Source organism: Falco rusticolus, chromosome 13 (assembly GCF_015220075.1).
Source record: "Falco rusticolus isolate bFalRus1 chromosome 13, bFalRus1.pri, whole genome shotgun sequence".
In the NCBI taxonomy this organism is placed as follows: domain Eukaryota; kingdom Metazoa; phylum Chordata; class Aves; order Falconiformes; family Falconidae; genus Falco; species Falco rusticolus.
In genome coordinates this window covers 29,641,701-29,664,660 of record NC_051199.1, presented here as the reverse complement: position 1 = coordinate 29,664,660, position 22,960 = coordinate 29,641,701, and positions in this window count along the sequence as shown.

Genomic DNA, 22,960 nt, shown 5'->3' with positions numbered 1-22,960 from the left:
AGTACTTTCTGACAGTTTCAGCTAAAGTAACAGGACATTGAAATTTAATTCATCACACATTTGTTTTACATTTTTAAAAAGTGTGGGTTTTTATTATTTTTTTTTCCCAGGGAAATACATCAATTTTATGAAGACAGGAAGGGGAAGTAGCTACCAGAAACTTCCAGCAGTTAACAAAAAAAAGTGTGTGGGGGGTTAAATACAAAGATCGATCAAGTTCATCAGGGATAACTCTAAAGTAGTGGTGGTTTTAAATCCATAAGACACAAAACCAACTATGCTTGGTAACAGAAAAAGAAAATTCCCTTATATGTTGGTTAATTATTACAAAAAATACCAGGGATTAAAAAGTGTCTGTGATATTTCAAGTTTTTTTTCAACATCAGGGTTGTTGTAGTCCCCATACACAAGACCAGCTGCCCTCACACTTGACTCCTGTAGGAGTGATCCCTTCAAAGTTAATGGGGTTTGACTCTTGAAATCTGCATAAAATGAAGAATAACTGAAAACTCTTTCTGCACCTTGAGGTTTAAGTTCATACTGCTGTTATGTTTATTTGTTTAATATAAAAAACTGCAAACAATTGTGGTCCCAGCTGCAAAGAGCACAGTGTTTAAGGGCCTGTGATTCTATAGACATGCCTGCATCTGTTTTATTATTGCTTCTACTAACTTAAGCCCTGATCCTATGTGTTAACATAGCTTTTGCAACACCATCACATGTATTTATCTTTAGGCCAAGCAGTTACTGTTAGAAGTAATGCAGTGACAGTTATTTACAATTATATAGCACACTGGTTGATTTTACAGCTATGCCTTGATGCTCCATGTGATCTGTATACCCAGTAAATAGGTTTTCTTCAGATTTCTTTATGGCAAGACTGATCAAAGACTGAGGCATGTCTGTGTTTTGTTTTGAGCTCTGGCATCACAGACAGTGTGCTTCAGCTGACAGTGCAGGCTGCTGTGATAGCCTTTAGGCACTGCACCACTGATGATGTCCAAGCGTAGGAACTACTGAAAGCAAATTCTGCAACATCGCTGTGGGTAAGTGGATTAAGGAAACAGAGATTGGAGGAAGTTGTTACTAACGTTCTGTGATAGGGGAAACATTTGTTTTAGTGCAATTAAGATAAGCTAGAAGCAATAAAATTAACGATCCTGTGGTGATCTAATGAGGAAAAGTGTGAGAAGATCTGTCTAATAAAAAAAGGGAACTGCATGTTTTGTGAAGAGCAGTTACCACTTCCAGATTTGTGCATGCTCTAGTTCTCTGTGTATTTATTAGCAGAGCACCTTAATAGATCACCACCATAAAATGCTGCAATTTATTCCTCTTGTAACCTTTATCTTGGTGGAAGGAAGGCTGTGGTTTTCAGTCTGGGGCAGGATCCACCCTCATTTTCCATCCATCTCTGCTACAGACAGACCAATATATAAGCAGGTTCCTACATAGGAAACAGAAAAGATAGCTGCAAAAACCTAACCTCAGTCTTTAATCTTAAATATATTCAGTATCAATTTGACTGCGATACCACAGTTTGTATGCAGTGTTGGTTCCCATTCAAGGTGCGTGTGGCACTTCAGACAGCTAGGCTGTAGCTGGTGTTTACACAAGAAAATTGACCTGAGGAATTGTTGTGGCATAATTTTATTGTGAGATCAGTGCCATGATAACCTCTTCCCTCTCCCAGCAGACTTCCTGCACTTGAGGAAAACTTATCACTTTTGTGTAATTAAAGTTAACTATTTACCAGTGGAAGTATATCAGAGTCAGTATGCGTAAACAACATGGTTCCGTTTCTCAGATTTACTCATGTGGAGGAGGAAAGTTTTAAAAACCCAGAGGAAAATCCAAATAAAATTTTAGCTTGCCAGGTAATGAAACACAATTATCTTGGTGTTTGTGAAATTTATTTTACAAGATACACATGGTATTGTGAACTGAAGCTGAGGCAGATTAAAGACCTTTATTCAGACAGGCTGGGACAGCAGCTTGCTCAACACTGGCCCAGGCTTGTTTCCTCTGACTGGCTATCACACAACTCAGAGACTCACAGAAACAGCTTGTTAGTACTTAGCAATACTTCGCGCTCTCTGATAACATTTTAATTCAGTCAGAAACCTGTATGCAGCTTTGGCTTTCGTTGTGGAAAGGACCAGAAGTGCTCCCGCCCTGCCCCGCCACTGAGCCCTGTCAGGGCCGCAGGGTGCAGGGAGGTGGGACAGGCGGCCATGAGAGTGCTGGGTTCTGATTGGCCTGGGTTCCCACCCAGCATGCTGATTGGCGCTCGCTGCTGCCTCTGGAAGGTTCCACGCAGGCGGGCACTGAGGCGGCAGCGATCCCCTGCCCCTGTGAGGCGGGATGGGCTGTGAGGAGCCAGCTGTGGGTGGTTACAGGAGCCTGGCTCAAGGGCAGCTGCCTGGTTGCCCTCCTCATCCACAAGCACCTTCCTTCAGGCCGTGTGCTGCTTCATAACAGAGACAAAGCATGCCAGCTCCGATGGTTAGATTTTTTACTACTGAATTGTCACAAAAAGTAGACGAGCTATGAGGGTTGTTACTTCTCTTCAGGTAATGAAAATTGTGGTTATCTCTTACCTGGTTGTGAGGTACCTTTGTTGGCTACCTCATACTGAGGGATCATCCGCTGTCTTGCAGTGTGCTGGAAGCTGGGATTTCGGTGGTGGCTTAAAATGGGGGGTGTGTGTATCTAAATAACGGGGTGAGTGCTTTTCTGTAGGACTATCTTTGTATTTTATTCATTAATCTCAATTTTTGCAATTCATGTCAATTATAGGAGATGTATGCTGTAATTGGTATAAGTTACACAATTTATAGATGGCGTTAAGACCTAGGGTTCTTCTCACAGGTCTCATTTGACTTAGAACTTTGTCCTTATTAGGTATAACTCAAGGTAAGAGAATTGGGGAGCTTACTATGAAATTTAGGTTCAGAGTTCCATGAAATAGAAGAGTTTGATCTTTGGACTAGGGAAATGAGTGGGAATGCAGCAACGCAGGCTCCTTCTTCTTTCACAGCTTGACATAATTGAGAGACTATGCAGGCATCCTTATCCAGAGTAGGTAAAGAGGTTTTTGTCCTCAGCTACTTCCCATACCCTTCTGCAGGTGGTTACTCTGTCTAAACATCACTGGCCTTCAGCTGGTATTACTGTTTGCTGAATCTGCAGCAGAGAAAATTAGCCAAATATTACTGCCTCTATCCTGTTCAAATAATTTTGCTTAATCATATTATCAAAACTGCCTTGGGAAACGTGGTGATGAACCTCGCTGAGCAGTTACCTGTTGAAGTGCTGCCACTGCTTGCTAGGTAAAAGGCTTTTGGTTACCAGGTACCACTGGAGAAATAGATCGCTTTTAGGAAAGACTCGCTGAAGAAAGGCTTCTGGATGCCTCTGCCCTCCTTGATCTGTATGTTTGCTTATTTTGCATGTTGGCCAACTCAAGAATGTATATTTATCTGTCATTCAAAGTAATTCTGTAACTAATGTCATTTTAGCTATGTTCCTTTCACAGAAAGAATGTTTAACACATCGATAGCCAAGGTAATTAAAGGGATCAAGCTTTCTGTCTCACAGTTTCTAATTATTTTGGGAAGTAGGAACTCTAGGAAATAGCTGACCTGTCCTAGTAATTGTGAGAAGTGTTGACTTTTTAGGGTCAGGTGCAGATGTCTGTGTGGCTCTGCCTTTATTCCTAGTAGTTGTGGCTACAGGTGTGCCTGGAAGGTGAACAGCTGTATTGTGCAGTACTTCAACTCATGTTCCTGGCCATGCCAGTTTGGTGCAGCTTTCCCTTCTGTTTTTTTTGCTGTTCTTTGCATTTTTTACATTAATCTTTTGAGATAGTCTACAAAGCAATATGTGAAATTAGGCAATTTCAATTAATTACATTGAATGTTAGAGAAAATATTGGAAACATTTCTGGGACACACTTTATTTAATATCAGAAGTTTCACTGGAAACAAGAATTATACTTACTCAGCCAGGAGATCCCAAAAAGTACTGTGTGATCTTACATCAAAACAATAGTTCTAAATACCTTGAAAGGAAGATAATAAATTGCCTTGGAGAAACATTAATCCCAAGCAAAAGAAATACTCTGAGTTACTTGTTCTCACAATTAAAAATAAATGGAATGAAGAGGCTATGTCTATTTAAATCCTTTGCTAGGAACTGTTTGCTTCCATCTACAACAGAACATGCCTGAAGAACTGGGTTCTGCTTACATAGTGTGTATAGAAGCATTTTGGAAGAGAGGCTAGTCACCAGCAATTAACACTGGTGTTTGTGTACTTTTCTCACAGCTTTAACAAGCAGATAGAGATAGGCAAGACAATATAAAAATATGCATTCTGTTTACCAACTAAAAACACTCAGAGCTATTAATGGTTTACTGTTACTATGTAGAGTCCTTGCTTTAATTTCTGCAGTTTGCTGTACCAAAAAATAATAGTATTGTAATAACACAAAAGACCTTGCAGGACTTGAAAGCTGACTGAATAATCATAATTCTGTTGGAAACCTTACTGTACTTACAATATCATGCCACATACTTACCGCTTTTACTTCAGAGTGCAATACTTGATGAATTTAAAAAAATTGTTTATTTAAATTTCATCAAATGAAAGTTGTGGACACAGAAAATTTTCACACCTTATGTTTCTAATGAGTTCCAAAGTAAACTGCACTCTCAACCCCACCACAATTTATGTGTGTGCCCTTCTGCAGTCTAATTTACTGAGTGTTTTTCCACCATAGAAAAATAAATAAGTTCAAGGAATGTATGTAAAAAGCAAGCTCCAAATATGGTAAACAAAGTTGTGGAGACATAATAACTTCTCCATAAGGTTGTAACTCTTTGAAAATTCTCTTGATGAGTTTCTGTAAATGAGCTCTTTTCATGGAATTGTTGTTGGGGATAAAACTGAGAGCGAGACTGATATAAGGCTTCATATTTGCTTAAGTTAGGCTTCTTGGGAGAAGCCAGGGCTTAGTGCAGCATGCCATTCATCTTCTCTTGCTGGTAGCTTGCTCAAGGAGCTCACTGTTGCAGAATGGAAAGCACTAGTAGTATTTAGGCAAGTGAACTTGCCAGTCATGAGGACAACTGACTTGTTTGGTCATCATTTATGCTTTAAATTTTTTATTCTTCCTGTATTTCTCTAGTATTAGGCATTGACAAGAGGAGAAACAACTAAGATGTGAAATTGAAGGGGAAGGAAGATAAATTCTTGTTTGGGAGAGTCTTAGTTTTTTGTTTGGTTGGTTTTTTTTAAGTTGTTATGCATTAGCACAGTGTTGTAGTGTTTGTGCTGCAAATGCTGCAGGAAACCATTCAAACTTAAAACAGAAACTTCTTAATGATTCTTTGGAAACATGAAAAACCACAGCTAATATAAAACCATTAATGAATGTGACACCTGTGCTTTCTGTCAGCCATTTTAAGTGCTTGATTTTTCTTGTTTGCGGTAGATCTTCCACAACAAAATGTAAAAGCTATGCTGAATCATGATCATTTATACCATCATTCTATTTAATATCATTTACTTATGAGAACAAAATTATTCCCCTCCCAATATCTTACCTACTTAGAAAGTAATAAAATTACATAATATTTAAGCTTGGGTTCTAAAGTACATAGGAAAAGATTTTATTCCTTAAATATTAATGCCTGAATACAATCTGAATATTTTTCTGTGAAGACTTTAATTGCAAGCTGATAACAGGGAGCCTTTTGTGGCAACAGTAACTCATCAGATCATGACTGAAAAGCAAAGGAATAGAATTATGAATAAGAGAGACCAACTCCCTTCTTGCTCATGCTCCCTCTGCTGCTTTCAGGGTAATTATGATGTGTTTCTGCATTCCAGAATTTAGGAAAAAAGAAGATGGGGGAGGGAAGTTAAGCCCTTTGGTAGTTTTGACTCACAAGAAATGCGTTCTTATTCAAAGAGAGGTCTGTCCCCATTAGTATTCAGAAACCAAACAATAACCATGCTCAGCAGCACTGGAATGAACTGTGGGCTGGCCTGGCAAATGCAGCACCAGATCTATACAGAGGGACATTGGGGGTTGTGTGTACCTCCGTGGACAGACCCTACTTGTTCCTTGCATAAGTGTGAAGATTTGCTCCTTTGCAGGAACGGCGTATATACTTTGACCATAGGAACATTTGGAAAGGAGATCATGTTGTTGTGGACCTGGGAGACTGAGGGAGGGAAGCTCACCTGCTTTGCAAACAAACCCAGTGGCACGACTCACCATGCGTGTGTCAGACTGGTATTAGTATTTGACTGAACTTGCTGTGCTGATAATTTTTTTTTTTTCAGTTTTGAGATTGTGGTTGTGTAAACAAAATGTATACTGAACTAACTTAAAGGTGCTCATAGCTACCAAAAGATTCGCAAATTCCACTAATGATTTACAGAGCATTGGCGATGAATGACTTGAAATCTCATCTTCTTGTTGAGGTTTCTAAACTGTGAGGGACAATCTGATCTGTTACTCCAGTTTGATAGTGAGATATTAAAAAACAAAGAGTTGTTTAGGCTGGCAGCTTTTTAAATGACTGTGGGAATTGTTAACCTGATTCATCTGGCCTGTGCTGGTAGAAATTAGTACTGTTACTAAATGCCACTGGATGTCTTGTAGCCTTGTGAAGGCAATTATAGACATTTTTTAATGAAGCGAATTTTCCATGTTCTTGTAGATAACGTTTTTTCTAAATTTACTTTATTCTATTTTTAAACCTGTTTTAACCATCCTTGATCCAATTTATCGTTATCCAGATTCAGAATTTCTTTTAAGCAATTTTACCTACCTAAGCATGAGCTAGAAAGTGGGCAGTGGACCTCCTGCTTAAAGCTGAGGAATCCCTACACTGGTCAGTATAGAATTGGACATTTTTCTCATTTATACCAGAGCCCTCAGGCTGGCAGACACTGAACACCCTTTCATCCTTCTGACTTCAAAGTACTGCTCAGAACTTTGCAGTAACAGGCTTTTAGGTAGATCTGTAATTGAAACAGATCTATTAGACTGACCTACCTCACCTTTTCAAAGGCTCTTGTATGTAACTTTACAGCAAATGAGTGTCATTTTCAGGTACAGCATGGTCTCATATATAATTATTTATACAGCTCTTTTTGGTATGTAAAAATGTACCTTCCTGGAATTCCATTTGAGAGATTAATTACATGCTAGCTTATATCCTATTACATATATTTAAAAAATATTCAAGGCTTTCAGAGAATTGGAAATTAATTGTTTCATTATAAAGCTGGCATTAGCATCTTTGACATGGCCTGTAGATTTCATCCTCTTTATCCAGAGGAGCTAAGAAAATTATGATCAAAAAGCTAAAACTAGATATGGCCTAGACAGTGTGGTGGGGAAGGGTAAGATAAATACACTTGTGCGATTCCTAAAAATTCATATGCACATGCATACATGGGTGAAATCCCCATTTCTTTGTGTTCTGTTGTAGCCACTGATATTCTGGTGGTACAGCTGCCTCATTGACAAAGGATTTTCAGAGTTAAAAGCATGACCTACTTCAGCCTGAGTTAAAAATCCTATCAATAAAACTCCTGCTATGATAGACTGCTAACCTCTGATGATGAGGTATTATGTCAGGGTGTTTGACCTGGTGTCAGTTCTGGCTGGGATGGAGACTACGCAGCAGCCTGTATGGTGCTGTGTTTTGGATTTGTGACTAAAACAGTGTCACCCACTATAGACCTTCACGGCAACTGAAACCCACACGAGGGCTAATGTTCAAGTAATGTTGCTAGGAGCAGCTGTCTGAATATTCCAGGCTGGAATATTCTGGTGGAAATACAGTGTTTCTAGACAAGTTGGTAAAAATTTAAGACAGCATTGTTGCATGAGGTTGACAGCGAGCTGTTTGAGGATCTTGGTTCTGTGGCTTGCAGTGAGCAACCCCTTTTGTTTTTTGTGAATGAGATTCCTAGAGAATATTTAATAAAGAAAATCACAGTTAGAAATAATCAGTGTTGATCTTGAAGAGGGAAGGAAAAGAAGTAACTAAAAATGCCACAGGACTTAGGTTCTTTAAACACCCTGTAAAATAACTTTAAAATTTTCAGAATTTTAGCTGCCTAATACAGATACTGATTAACCCTAGCCATGCACTGATGTAGCTGAAATTGGTGACAATTTAATGGTAGAAATCAGCTGCAGCCAGTTTTGAGGTCTAGCAAAATACCCAAGAACACCTGAATCTGATAGTAAAAAACAAATAAAAACCCCATCTATGTTTAGCACATGCTTGATAGCTGCCAGGTGTTTGAGTGATTTTTTTTGCCAGCCAGATTATATTTGTCATGTGGGCTGTAGGTTAGTCCCTGTTAAGAGCAGAGTTGTTTGTGGGGACAACAAGCTGTATTATTAGTTGATTTAGGGTCTTGGATCAGAACAACTATAGAGCATTTGAAGGTTAGTGTTTAATGGAAGCGTCCTGCCACTTTCATACACCACTATGTTGAAGGGCAAAAAAAGCAGGTCTGAAAATGTGTAAGGACAAAAGAGAAACTGGGGTCTATTAATTACATGATATCAGGAAAAGCATACATCTTGCTGAAAAGCCAGGAAGCAAACACGTATTTTGTTTCTGCTGAATTTTCTTAGCATTCCAAATCCATGAGAAGTTCTGAACAACAAGCATAAAAATGCTGCTCTTCTGCCAGATCTTTGACTAGAATCATATTAGAAGTTAAGAAAGGAAAATTCATTCTGGTGATAGCCAGTTTAGTGATGGTAATACTGATCAAACTAATTTTAAAACTATATTAGGTAGGGTGTCCAATAACAGCAACATATTCTGGACAGAAAGTTTTGCTCTGAAAGGAAAATTTTGCTCCTTTACCAGTTGCTTCTGTGTCTTACAGGGATTATGAGGTTCTATGTAGCAAAACAGAAAGCTTTTGTTATTTTTTCTTTACCAGACATAGTATATTTCTTTTGGATGCTTTGCAGATCTTCATGTGACTGTTACTTCTGAAAGATGAAACTGTTTTGCAGAGGTTGCTGAGGTGATTTTGTGGAATGGAAATGCACTGATAATTTGCTGTTAAGTTCTTTACAGGAGGATGAATATGAATGAAATTTCACCACCCACAGCAAGGCAAACGTCAGTGTCTGATATTATTTCAGAAAGGTTTCAGTAGAGAGTAAAATAGCTGTACAAATGCACTATTCACAGCGCCTCCAAGGATGATAAAATACAATCTAGATATCTGTACAGTAGAGGGCATAAACATTTTAATCTCATTTCACCTTTTCATCACTTTAACCAGCATGTGAAACATCTTAATTTTTGCTCTTTTTAGTTTGATTTTTTTTTTTATTTCTAAATGTGAATGGTTTGGCAAGTATTTATTGGGAATATTTAGTGTTCAAAAATTGATATTTACACTGTGTCATCGTGAATAGCTTTAAAGCTGTGAACAAACCCTACTGCTGCCATGCAGCTTTCTTCCCAGAAAAACAAGAAAGCACTACCAGTCTTTGGTGGGGGAGAAATTCCTTTTTGACTCCAAATATCAGGGCTGCCTTATCCCTAGGGTACGGTGATTCCAGGTGGAGTACCAGCACATGCTGAATATCCTGCTTTTTCCTGTGGCAACTCTGTCATATTTTAGAAGGAAATAAAAGTTATGCATCATGGGGAAAGTTTTGAAGAACAAATAGTCTTAGAGCCTGGATAGATTCCAGGTGTGTAAATGACAGAGGGGTATGTGGTGATGGTCTGTTTGCCACTGTGACATCTAGCTTTTAACTTGATTCTTGGTTTCCTTCTGTAAAACTATTATTTAGTAATGTATTGGCAGCAGATGACTTTAGTATGCTTCTTCAATTTGGTTTTCTGACCTGACAGAAGGATACAGTTGACTTACTTATGTAGATCTGTTGACTTACCGTGTACTTATAAACAAATTACTGAATAATTGTGGATTAATTTTTTTCACTTATTTGAGGACGTATGTTTTTTTTTACACCCCCCCCCCCCCCCCAAAAAAAAAATAATTATGTAGTTTAACATCACAAGGCCATTAGCTACTTCACCAGCTGGACCTGATGTTAGTGCTTCTCACCACTGACTTTTGGTGATCTTTAGACCCAAGATGGTTGTTTGACTATGGGTGTGCTGCTGAGGAGAAACCCCAGCAGATATACTCTGCTCAGAATGTACTTTTTCCCTTATACACTTGTGTATGCCAGAGGTGACTGAAGGTATCTTGCTTTGTAGGCCTGCAGTCTGATTGACAGCTCATTAAAGTTGATGGGACCAGTCCATTTAATAGGACTTTCAATCTGGCTTCTCATCAATATTTATGAACACACATACTTTTTTTGTAACTTAGTGTTGGTTTTTATTAACCAAAGAGACCTCTCTTCAAGTAAAAATATTCAAAATAAACAACATGAAATATTCACTACCTTCTGCACAGTAAGCGTGAGCTATCTGAAAACTGTCAGAATTCATAGACTGCCTGAATCTTTTGAATCTGTCCTGAATTCATTGTCAAATTTACCCTTATCTACAGTCTCTGTAATTAAAATACATTTCCAAGTCTTCTGAATCCTTCCTCTGTTTCACTTCATATTGTCTTAGTTTGTCCTTTTTTTCTTTTAAAAAGGTTCGTCTTTTCTTTTTATGCAAGTTTGAAAGACAAAAGCATTCTCAAGTTTGTCTTGAATTTCAGACATCAGATTGATTTTCCCCCAATAATCTGGGCAGAATGATCATATTTAGACTTCTAATGAAGAGGTGAAGAGAGGGAAGTAATAACTTAGTACTTTTCTAGTAAGAAATGCAGATGCTGTGACTTTGCAGGTAAGATACGAACAAGCCATTTTACTGTACTTGCCCAGGGTGAAACAGTAATGCTCATCTGTTAATATCTTTTTGTGCAATTGCCAAGATGACATGGAAAGAGGGCTAGATAGAATTCTGCAGCTTCTTCAGTTTCTTTATGATTCCTAAGAGGCCTTTTTTTTCCCCCAAGTATAAGAAGCTTTTGTCTATTTTTTTTCCCCAATGTAGGCATCAAGAGCATCAAATTTGGCATTCTTTGAGTTTCTGTGTGTGTTGTAAGACCAAGTGGGGTGAAAAGAAAGGTTTTTAGATTTAATTTCAGTGGCAGTCAGGCTATAGAGCTAAAAGGAATAGCATTGCAAAATGAATGGCATTTGCAGTAAATAGCAAAACTCTGATTTCTTCACTGGAACAGAAGTCCTCCCAAGAGAAGTTTCTTCCAAATTTTAGGCATTTGAATTAACTAAAATATAAAAATTTACGTGTTACTTGGAAAGTTACATTTGTATTCTGAGAGAGCTTGTACTGGCTTTCTGCTTACATGCAAGAGTCATTCTGAAGGTAATTTAACTTTTTTGCTCACATAGTAGCTAAAAATCCCCAGCAATTAACTCAGTCTGTTTTCTCCAGAAAAGGCAACCTACATAAGATTTCAAAGGTGCCAAAATGGGGTTGAGAGGAGATTTCCATTGGTTTTACCTGATTCCAGTACAGTGCTGCCCCAATCTATTCAAAGATACCACTAGAAATGTCCTATTGATAAAAATAGTCCCATGTTGCATGCATTGTTTCTAAGGGCATGCCTGCCATTTTCTGGCAGTGTAGCTGAATTTGAATTATAAGGAGCAGTACAAAAGTGAAGCTAAGGAAAACAAGTTCCTTAAAGGACAGTAATTTCTTATCCACTGCGTGTTGATTTTTTGAGTAGTTTTGTTTGCTAGCTTTAAACCTGAATCAATCTACCCTCTTCTTTATTTTAAAGAGAAGTTTGATATGGTGAGGCAAGCAACAGAAGCAGAGTCTTGTGTGAGAAGGTTTTTGCCAATGAAAGCCTAAGAGTTGTTAGGAAGGAGTGGAGTTTAAAATGCTGGCTTTAGGACAATGGTTTTGCTGTCTTAAGAGAACAAAAGGCAGCACAGAGGTCAGTTGCTTCAGAAGCAGAAATAATTTCTTTTTCTCCTGTTACAATTACTTAAAATTTTAATGACATTATAATGAAATCACTGTTTCATTTCAGTGAAACACCACTCCAATTCTATTCATTCAGAGATTTAAATATCTTTATCATAACTTTCACAGGCTATTGTTTAGAATATTGGTTTTCATTCTGAGGTATGCAAATTTTTGTGCGCTAATATTCTATTAAAAGAAGTCATGCAAATTACCTAAGAATAGCATGTTAAGTCATTTGGAGGCTTAAATTTATTACAGAGAAATCTGAAATTCCAATGTAACGTTCTTTTCCAGGTCCACAAATAAATAAAAATATTAAAAGTCTTTCTTTTAAGAAGCTTTTGATTAAGTTGGGATTAGAAAAGTTACTAGTTCTGTCAAATTTCCTAAGAAAATGCTATACACAATCTTCTTTCCCAAAATAATAATAAAAAAAAGTTATTGGTATAATTAAATATTTTAATCCTTTTTTAATATAATCAAATGCTTATTTACCAGTGAGATTTTAGTAAATGGTACTCAACAATGCATTCAAAATATTCAAAATCCTGCAGGTCTCATCTTCATGTTGCAGGACAGTAAATACTGTTGTCAAAGAATAGAGTAATCCAGAAATTACAGCTGCATGTTTTGGAGGAATTTGGTTTAAAGGGTAGATATGGGGGGAGCTTTTCTTTCTTCTAATGCACTTTTATAGCTGCAGTAGAACCAGATCAATGGAGCAGATACTCCAGTGCTCTCAATTCCATTTGTGTTTTAGGTAGAATGTAAAGTGAGTGTGTAGATGCATACTAGAATTTCTGAAAGATAGCTGTTACCATGGATACACTCAAGCAACCAAAGAGCTTGTATGAATGCCAAGCATTAATTTTTCTGCTAGTTGCAGGAGGATTTGTTCTGATAAGAAACTTGTGCTGCCACTGTTCCTCCTACTCCTCCTGTTTATTATTGAAACAATACAACTCTTGAATGTCACCCTTTATGTGAAGGGACAATTATAATCATGTTTCTTTACATCTACTGTCCAGGGTTAGCATTTTCACACAACAGTGGCAGTTGATCTAAACATTATTTCAAACCAATGGTGTAACTGATTAATTTTGGGTGCTGCGAATTCTTAAGTTGTGACAAAGCACCCTCATTTTAGACTGCTAGTATATATGAATGTGCCTGTCTTTCCACTGTAGGGGGATAGTGTTCATGGCGCAAAACTATCTCTCTAGAGCAGGTATTGGGGACAGAAATAAGTTAGAAGGGGAAATAGCAGAAAGCTTGTGGAGTTCACGGCCAGTATGCTTTTCCTACAAGTTAGTCACACAGGAATTTGACAGGAGGAAATACTTATTTGGAATGTGAAGAGACTTAGTATTGCGAGCAAGAGGGCTCCTGAAGATGTGTGGGAAGAGGATTTAAAGTAGGCTCTGAACTCCTGCTGTGTTTCTGAAAGCTTCCTTTTTCTGTGTTGCTTGCCTTGCTCTCTTGTAAGCTGCAATGCTGTGGAAGTTTCTGAGAAGTGTGAGAAAGGCTATCATCTCTTTGGTGTCTTCCTTTTATCAATTTGACTATTGGTTTCTTTAATAGCACAATCTGTAGTTACACCTGACTGAAGCTGAATGAAGCTGAGGGTATTACAAGAGAAACCATAGCTGATGTACAGGTCTGTTACCAGTGTGGATAGATCTGGTCCGTATAGCTGGCAAAGCAGATCTTGACCGTTGCTGCTGTAGTGAAGGAATCCTGTGCGGTGATGGCCATAGTGGGTAGTAGTGAAATCCACAAATGTTGATAATGTCCTAATGACTGTTAGCATAAGAAGCACTTTGTCAAAACTGAAATAGTTCTATGGTTTGATGTTTCAGTGGGGCAAGTATTTGTTCATTTAAATGGCATTTAACTAACAAAAGTACTGACATCTGAATTGAATGATTGAATGCAAACTGTATAGCACATGAAAGCGTATTACTGAAATACACTGACTGATGTTGATATGGTTATTATTTATGGAAATATTTCTTCTTGACCTAGCAATAGGTTGCTGCAATCCTGCTATTCCTCACTGTATTATGGCTTAGTCTTAGTTCAGTTGATATTAACTTGTCTGGTGTAAACTAAATAGACAGACCCTATGCTTAATATCCCTACTGTTGACCTGTGACTCCATATTCATTATAAAATAAATAATATAACAGAATTAGTTCAGATGGTGGAAGACCTATCTATGTGTCAACCCTCATGGGGAACGCAGAGTGGGAACACAGCAAAACCCCCAAGTCTGTTTTTATCCCTGTCAAGGAGACATTATTAATATTATTTCAAATGTAATACAGACAAAGTTCTAATGTTTCCCACGGTAAATGACTTTGAGAGGATGCTGCTAGGAAGTATATTCTAGAACAGCTGATAGGTTATTACGGAAAATAGTTTTCCATAAGGACCTGTAATTTTAAAAAGTGTTATTGCTGGGATTAATAGTGTGCTGTAATTGGTCAATGATTTCCTATTAACCCGCTGTATTGAGTTCTTGTTTTGTGGAATTATGAAACCTTTCAAGTTCATTTTTTCCTTTTCAAACCCTAACTGCACCTGAATTGATAGCTGTATTAATACACTGATAACATTAATGTGCGTTCAGAATAAATGCTTCTTTGTAAGCTGTGAGTGAAAAGATGACTTACTGTTTTCTCATTTTATTAATGAAATATTTTTTTCCCTCAATCTGCATGCTGTATTACTCGATTGTAGCTGATTGTTCATTTCTGTCTGCTGATTAGAAATACTGTATATACCTATTTATTTGAAAATGTATTTAAGGTTGGATGAAATACAAAAGTAGGAGTAATGTCAGCTTACCTAAACTGGCCTGTGGAAGTCTTCATTTGTAAGACTACTCTCAGAATTTAGAATTTAAGGGAGTTGAATGCTTGACTCCCTAGAAGCCTGGTATTTGCCATAAATGAATATGAATGTTTCTTCTGGAAAATAACTAAAAATAACATAATGTTCCTAATGAAATTGTAATAAAGCCTGGAGCATAAATTTATAGAATAACCTGCCTAAACATCGCATCTCTGACAGACTTCCATCTATTAGTGGTTGCTACAGCCCTAAAGAACAAAGATTTTAGCCATTTTGTAATGTTTTGGATTGCTTCAGTTACTCCCACAAAATTTCCTTCTTGGAATTCCACTGAGTTTGCAAACTCAATAGTAATTAACAGCAATTTGCTCCACAGATAACTCATGTGTTTCTTCAAAGTATTTCATGTTACCACTTTCTCTTGAAACCCAGCAAATTTTATTATGGTCTTGTGCCATGTGCAAAAAAATGTGTTTGCAGTAGGACCAAGGACAAGATTTTGAACGTCTTTAAATTGATCACAATATTGTAATTCCCAGAGGGCAGAAAAAGTGAATGACTCTTTCAGTTGTCTCCTTAAGGGGCAATAAGTTTCTAGATTCAGCTTTCAGAGGGAAAAAAAAGAAAATAAGAAGCGTGCAAGACAAACATCTTGCTGAATCTCTAGTAAGAGAAGGTAGCATTTTGCTCTTTGCATATGTTCTACTGTCCAAGTAGATTACTACACAAATGTTTTGCCATGGAAAAAAACCCTCAGCTGTGTGTATATTAACTGTGAATGCACAAGCAAATTAGATGTGTTTGTACATCCAGCTTTTACTTCTTTTGTCTCTTACTATATAGGCAGGTCCATATGTCTCAGAGATGAGCTGGTAGCAATTCTGAGGTTTGATGAATCACCACCCAAAGAATTAGAAAGTGTCATGATCTAATCATGATCTTAACAAGCCACTGAATATACAAAAGAATAAACCACAGATGTATTAGCCTGTAATGTCTTCAGACAAAAGATATTACTGTTTGCTTGAATGCAAATTATTACAGATTCTGAAGCAATAAAGAAGAAATTAATTGGTTTTTTAAATCTTTTTGTTTTCCCTCTGTCAATTAAATTTTTCTTTTTGTTCCATTGTATGGCTCAATGTCTAACTAATTGCATTTCTTGTTGGGATAAGAAAATAATTGGCCAAGAAGAATATCCAGAGAAGCACAATGCAGTGTAATCTATTTGAGTTCTGGGATTGTTTCCTGAAGCCCAGAAGAAAGATGGAGATCCTTTTTCCACCTTTGTGCCTTATTTAAAGGCCTAAGTCAAATTCTGCAGAAATAAAATAGAATATTTCTCATAGCTTTAGTAGCCTTGGAGTCATATTCTTTTTAAAATCTGAACTTTCTAACTTCTAAGTGGTGCCCCAACAGTGAAGAGGATATGTTCAGAGCCTCCCAATTTTACCTGAGTCTTTTAAAACTGAACTGGATAACAAGAAGAAAACCATCAATCTCATCCTGATTTTTGTTTGTATTTTGCCTCATTACTCTCCCATATGGATGTGTAAAGTCATATATGATTTTGAGACATTGAAAGCTGAAATTTCTTGGAAATCTACAATTAGCAGAAAGGGGTTTGCCTGGCCTTATGTAATAATGATAACCTTGATCCTTGTGGACTGCACAAATGAAGAGAATAGGTGGGGAGTTGTTTCTCTTTCATTACACAAGTCTTCCTAGCAGCATCCTTCCAGACTGTTCCAGTACATTCTCCTGTGGACAAGTTTGCTGTATTCTAGGGTGCAGAGAAAAGTAACCCGTCGGCAGGAGAACTATCTTTAAAATAATTGTTACCTTGCTTGACTGGTGTCTAGGTCTGAACTGTAAGACAGTACCTGCAGTGAGAGAGGCCTGAGAGGACCTACGTAAGGCTTAAGGTGTTTAATACTGGATGGTAACTCGGTGGAATCGAATCTGTATGGGTTACGGACTTCCAGCTTAATTCCTGGAAGTCTGGACTTCCAGCTTGTCACTGTTCTAACACCATCGTATCTAGATTGTACTTAAGTGATAAAAGTTCAGTTCTTGAATTTGAGGCTTATTCCTAAGAAAGTTCCAACAAAGTGTTAAGGGCTTTGTTTCAGTAAGGTACAGAATGACTTGCATCCATAAGGGTGTATGAGCTTTCCACTAGTAAATTTTTAGACATTGTGAAGTTCATCAGTTTCTTTCATACTTCAGAAAGTAAGATCCTTACCAGTTGTTGCCTTTAAGAACCAAATTTTTTTTGTTTGTACACACCAAGCCAGGTGTCTCGTGTCCCAGCTAAAGTGAGCATTTGGCATTCAGTGCCCTAATTACTTAGTAACTTCAGCAGTATACCACCTTCAGGTTTATGTGTCTTCATTTTATTTCATTAGAAAGCAAGCTGTTGATGACTATTGTATTTGTTGTAGAGATTATTCAAATTTAACAGGACATTCAATTATTTGTTTTTCTATGAGTGCACATTCCTTGTTTGTCACTTTTTAGCCACACTATTTGTGGAAGCATTTTCCACTCCTCTATTTTGAATTGCAATAAAGTGGAAAAATATTTGAAATTTTTTGTTTTAATTTTCAGTGGCTCCTATTATAAGCAGAAAAAAGGAGACAATAAAACTTCTTGAGCAAGAAAGGTAGTGAAGAACAGACTAGACTTGCCACTGATTATCTGTCTTTCTGAGAACAGGACTAACTTCTTATTTCCCAGAAGATCTAAAGCCTTTTCCTTGACCTTTATTTTGTCTTTTATGAAAGTCAATGGATTTTATTTTTATTGAAGTCCTATTTTTTGTCTCTTTAGGAAAAGAAACAAAAACCACTGGCTCCCCTTCTCCTACAGTGAGGTCTAATTGTGACATTTCAGTTTATAAATGCACTTAAAAGTGTACAGGAAATTGGTAATTTGACTTATGTTTCTGTAGACAAGCCCTTTCATCTTATACATAAAACTGGGGAGACTTGTTTAAAGGAACAATGTGAACGCGCATCCTAAAACTACTTTCATTATTTCAACTAATTCCATGAACCAGTATGTTCCTGTGTTTTTTACTGTTTGTTTTGGAGGGATAATAAATAAAAGTTAAATGCCCTTACCTCTGTATCTTTTTGTGATTTAACACTATTTTAAAAATATTTTCTGGCATAGGTCAAATATTCCATGTGTTTCTTTTGTTATATAATCTCAAAGATTATTTTTTTTATCATTCTGTTCAGTTTATAATATAACTGTGCCTCTTGGGTCTCTAGGCAGCTTCCCAGTTTGATCTGATACAGCAGCATTTGTTTTCTGGTCCTTGTCTTCTGAGTTTTCTGACTTGCAAATGCATTTAAGATAGAATTTGCCAATGGTTTGTGTTTTTTCCACAGGATCAATCTGGAGAGAAAACATTTCTCTGGAATACTTTTCTATAAAAGGCATTAACATAAGTATTTTACTTTTTTCTAGTTTAATGAGGAGCATCTATAGGAGGGAACTGACTTTGAATATGCTTTTCTGAATGCAAATCATACTTAATTTTTTTTATTTCTAAACATGTTCTATCACGTGAGAGTGATTTGAGTTATACTGATTTTTTATATATATATATTGAGAATAACTATCACTTCTAATACATATGAAAATATTGTGTTTGTAGCTATGTATAATAATATCTTGGTCCAGTAGTTATTGTAGTCTGCGTTGCTCAATTATGTAATTCAATCATTTATATTTAAATATAACCCTTTCATTACTTTTCCATTTAATTAAGTTATAGTCTTTTTGGTCCTCTTCTCTAAAGATACTTTAATATAGTAAGTAAATCATTTCCATGATAACTTTCTTGTTTCTAATTTTTCCTTTTTTTTTTTTTTTTACAATAAAGTGTATTTAAAAAATTATAGATTTTTTTGTGTGTTAAAGTGGAGGTGAGGTGATCTTATCTAAATACTGGGATTATGGCTCTCAACTCAGATGTGAGTAGCTTTCCACATAGACCATTTTATCTGGTGTTGGATAATTTCCTTGCTCATTTTTAGCCTTTGAACGGATTAATAATGAACAAGGAAATTAAATCACATGTATTTCTAAAATTCTGGTAATAATATTACTAAGAATGATCATATGTTAATAGTATTTATAAACAGTCCTATTCTGCTTTCAATCCTTGTGGACAGGAGTCAAAGCATTTGTTGCAGAGAGGTTTGGTTTTGAGATCCCTCTGTGGAGGACACAGCCACAGGCAGCTGAAACTGTGCAACAGTAGCTAGGCGGCCTTACTGTGCTTCCCAATCCCTCTGTAAGTGTGGGGAACTGTGCTTACTGAGCTCTGGATGGTTTCTGCTGATGGTCCAGTGAGCATTTTTATTTTTTTTTTTTTAAGAAAAAGCAAGTGTCCTCACTCTGACCAGGAATATATATTGCTAGTATATTAAAATGTAGAAGAACAGGACTTAATGTCTGTAAATTTATGAAGGGCTACGTTAATGTAAAGCAGTTCAGTGTATCAAACCTTCCTTGCTTCAGTCTCATCGCTTCTCAGTAGCAACTAATACTCAGAATTAGTAATTTGAAGGTTCCCAGTGTCAAGGGACTTCTGAAACAAGTGTAACAGAAAATGGAAGAAATCTGCATCTTCCTTTCATTCAGGTATTTCTGATATAGGCATACAGAGAAACCTTGTCATTTTAACACAAGTGTCCTACTGCCTTAAAAGGGACTATGCCCAAATATAAGTGCCTTCTAAACATTCAATGTGAGGAGTACATATAAAATTAAATTTAGTGAAAGTGAATTCATCTGCTCCAATCCTACTTTATCAAATTATAAATGATATATTCAGTTTAACATAGTCCCTATCCCCATGGTTCACAGTTTAACTATTGTGTTTATGAAGTGTATGGTATAAGTGCAGTTCACACACCATGTATATATCATCATTAGATGCTATTACATCATATAAAAGCAGAAGTAGGACAGAGTTATTTTTCTTTTTTTTTTTTCTTTCCATGAGGAAAAGAATTGTTAGATCCTCACAACAAAAATGGATTAAAAGGGATTGTAGAAGTATGCATATGTGAGGAGAGATGAGAAGGTACAAACTGTTGCTTTGTATTTCATATTCTTCCACCAATTTCCTCACAACTTGACTCACACTTTTTGGGCCAAATATGTGGTACAAAACAGGCGGCGTTCCCAGGTGCAGCAGAAAAATGTGGGAACCGAGAATTAGTTCATTCATCCTTTCCTGCACTACAGTATCCAAAAAATCAATTTTCTATTTCTATTAAAGTCTTCTGTAAATAGTAAAGGAACACTAGTTGTGGGAATCTTTGAAGGAAAGATAAAGTAAGTTAAGGAGCTGTTTCATAACTGTAAGCTGCTTTCTGCTCCATGGTTTTAAATCTAAGTGTTCACATTGTGTGATTTTAAAATATGACTGTGCTTTAAATTTAAACATTTCCATTTCTGCAAGCAAAAAATGAGTCCCTCTAAACCTTGCATTGATACAGATCCAGTGTCTCTGAGCTGACAGGACCGGTAGTATGGATTGGGAGGTACTGTTAGGTGTGGAAGGAGCCAACTGGAATTTAGGCCTTTTTGCTCCCAGAGATGAGTGCCTTGTTAACTACATTCATGTGATTCTGACTTGCCAGGGATATGATTATCTTTTGTGCTCTTACTGGAATTTGTAGTACTGGGATTAATAGCCCAAGCCAGAGTTGTTCTTGCATGCCAAAAGAATCTGTGTGCCTGTCTGTGTTAACATAGGCAAAGTATATGGGTGGGATTAAAGCTGAATGAATAGTTTGGAGTAATTTTGTCAATAGGAGAGCTGGAAGCAGCTGAAGAGCGTGTATAGTTAGATGGCCTTGAAAACACAACTAGTGACTTACGCTGCATATTCCAAGTAGAGAGGGAAAGTGCAGCCGCTTCCCTGGTTGTTTGCTGTAATCATTACCAGTATACAAGAACTGTAAGTAGTCCTGTGTCAGGTGATGGATCTGGAGGATCTGTACCTGATGAAGACACAATATTTGAGATTTATAGATCTCAAACATTCTCTTTTCATCAGCTAGTCTAGAAAATTGATTAACATACATAAAAAGCAAATTTGTAATTTCTAAAGATGAGCGGTAAGTAAAACATGTCAGTGCAATATCTGGTCTTCAAAGAGAAAACACAGTTGCTTCACTTTAAGTCTGACAGGTGTAGGTCACCTGTGTAAGCTTTTAATTTTCTGCTATTGTCCTTACTTTGTTGTTTTCTAAGAGAAGCTGGAACTTGTCAAGCAAATCCTTTTAAATTTTTTCTTCCTCATCTGTGATGCTAACACATATTAACAGTGGCAGGGGGGAACAGACTTTTTTGGTCATGGCATGGTGGCTGTGCACCAAGGTGTGGGGGAGGAAAGACCCTCAGTTACCTGGTACAAAATGAAATTTAGATCTAGGTAAGCAAGTTTGAGAAGGCTGCTTTTGAGGGAGGGAGTCTTTTCTCCAGGGTCATAAAGGTGTTAATAGTCTTCAGAGGGGGCACTGAACTGTTACTGGGGGTTTGTGTGTTGCCACAAAAATAACTGTTTCACCAGTCTATTTCTATTACTTGGCAAAAGCAAGACTGTGTCATTAGTGAACTTTTCCGTAATTGGGCTTTGTGCTTCTAATAGATTCTACTACTTTTTCTGCAAAGGTGACCTGATATGTTCAAAATCTGCCTCTACACTGAATTGCAGCTGAACCTCAGGGCAGTTGATTAGAACTTGTGACAATCAGCTGCAGTTGTAGATGTCACATTAGGTCCAAAAATAACTCTGCTGTGTTGTATTATTTACGTGAAGGTAAACATGGCCTCTGCATGTGCAAATAGCAGGTTCATACTTCTCACTCCAGCTTTTGTGAAGTTTAAGTGTAAAAATATAAACATTCCTTGTTTTGGCCAGCTTTACATTGGCTAGTGACCTAAATCTAGGGAAATTTTCCAAGTATAACAAAAACAAAAATATTTTTACAGTCCCTCCCACACCCCCCTCCCAGCATATAGTGACAGGTGTGGTACAGGACAGCTGTAATTATTAGCATTTGGTAGAGTTTCTCCCCCAGGCTACATGCTGAGACTGACAGGTGTCACTTTTACAGGTGGTGTCACCAGTCCAACAAGAACAATTTTTTTGCTGCAAGGATGGTCATGGGGTATGTCTATAGGCAGTGTGCATTCAGCTTCGGAACGTTAGCAGAGGGTTTATATTAAACTACTAGTTTGAAAATGGGTGAAGGTCTGAAAGAACAGCATGTATGACAAAAGAGATCAGTATGTTGTGTAGGCTTCTGGCTTGCAATCAAACATTGATCAAAATTAATTTGATATAAAAAGGCATGGCAAAAAAATTCACTGTATGAGGCAGAAATATACAATCAGCTGTAGTATACAGTTGGTTGCAGATGTGCTGTTACTGACATCTCAAAACACAAGGAAATTTGCATGTGAAAGTGATGCTTGGATTTGGATTAAACTGTTTATGAACTGCTGTACTTGTTCTACAATTTAACCTCAAAATGCACAATATTAAGATACTCATTTTAAAAGAGAAAAAGCTGCTCATCTTTCCCATTACATTTCTTCAGATCATTTGAGGAACTGTTGCTGTGGTTCCATGTGCTGCCCTTCTTCAGTGGTGTCTGTGTGCACAGTCAGGTTCCACCTGTAACCATTCATTCCTGTCTTCTGTGTTGTCTCAGTACAAGGTCTGTGGGCACATAAGGTGATCTGTGTTAGTGAACTGATTTCTCTAGGAAAAAGCAAAATAAAACTGTAAAAGCGCTGAAGTTGGCTTGTTTTTCAGGTGGATTGGTTGCCACATGGTGTGAGAATCAGCAGTTCTAGAACACGGGTGTGTGGCCTAATGGAAAGATTACTGTTGAGTCTTTGGCAGGGAAGATAGGCCCCTGGATTCACAGACCCTTGTTTTGGGCCTCATTTAAGATACAGAAATGCAATAAAGGTGCTTCATTTTGGTGAAAAGCATCTTCTGGTCTAGAATGGCTAAAGATGTCTATC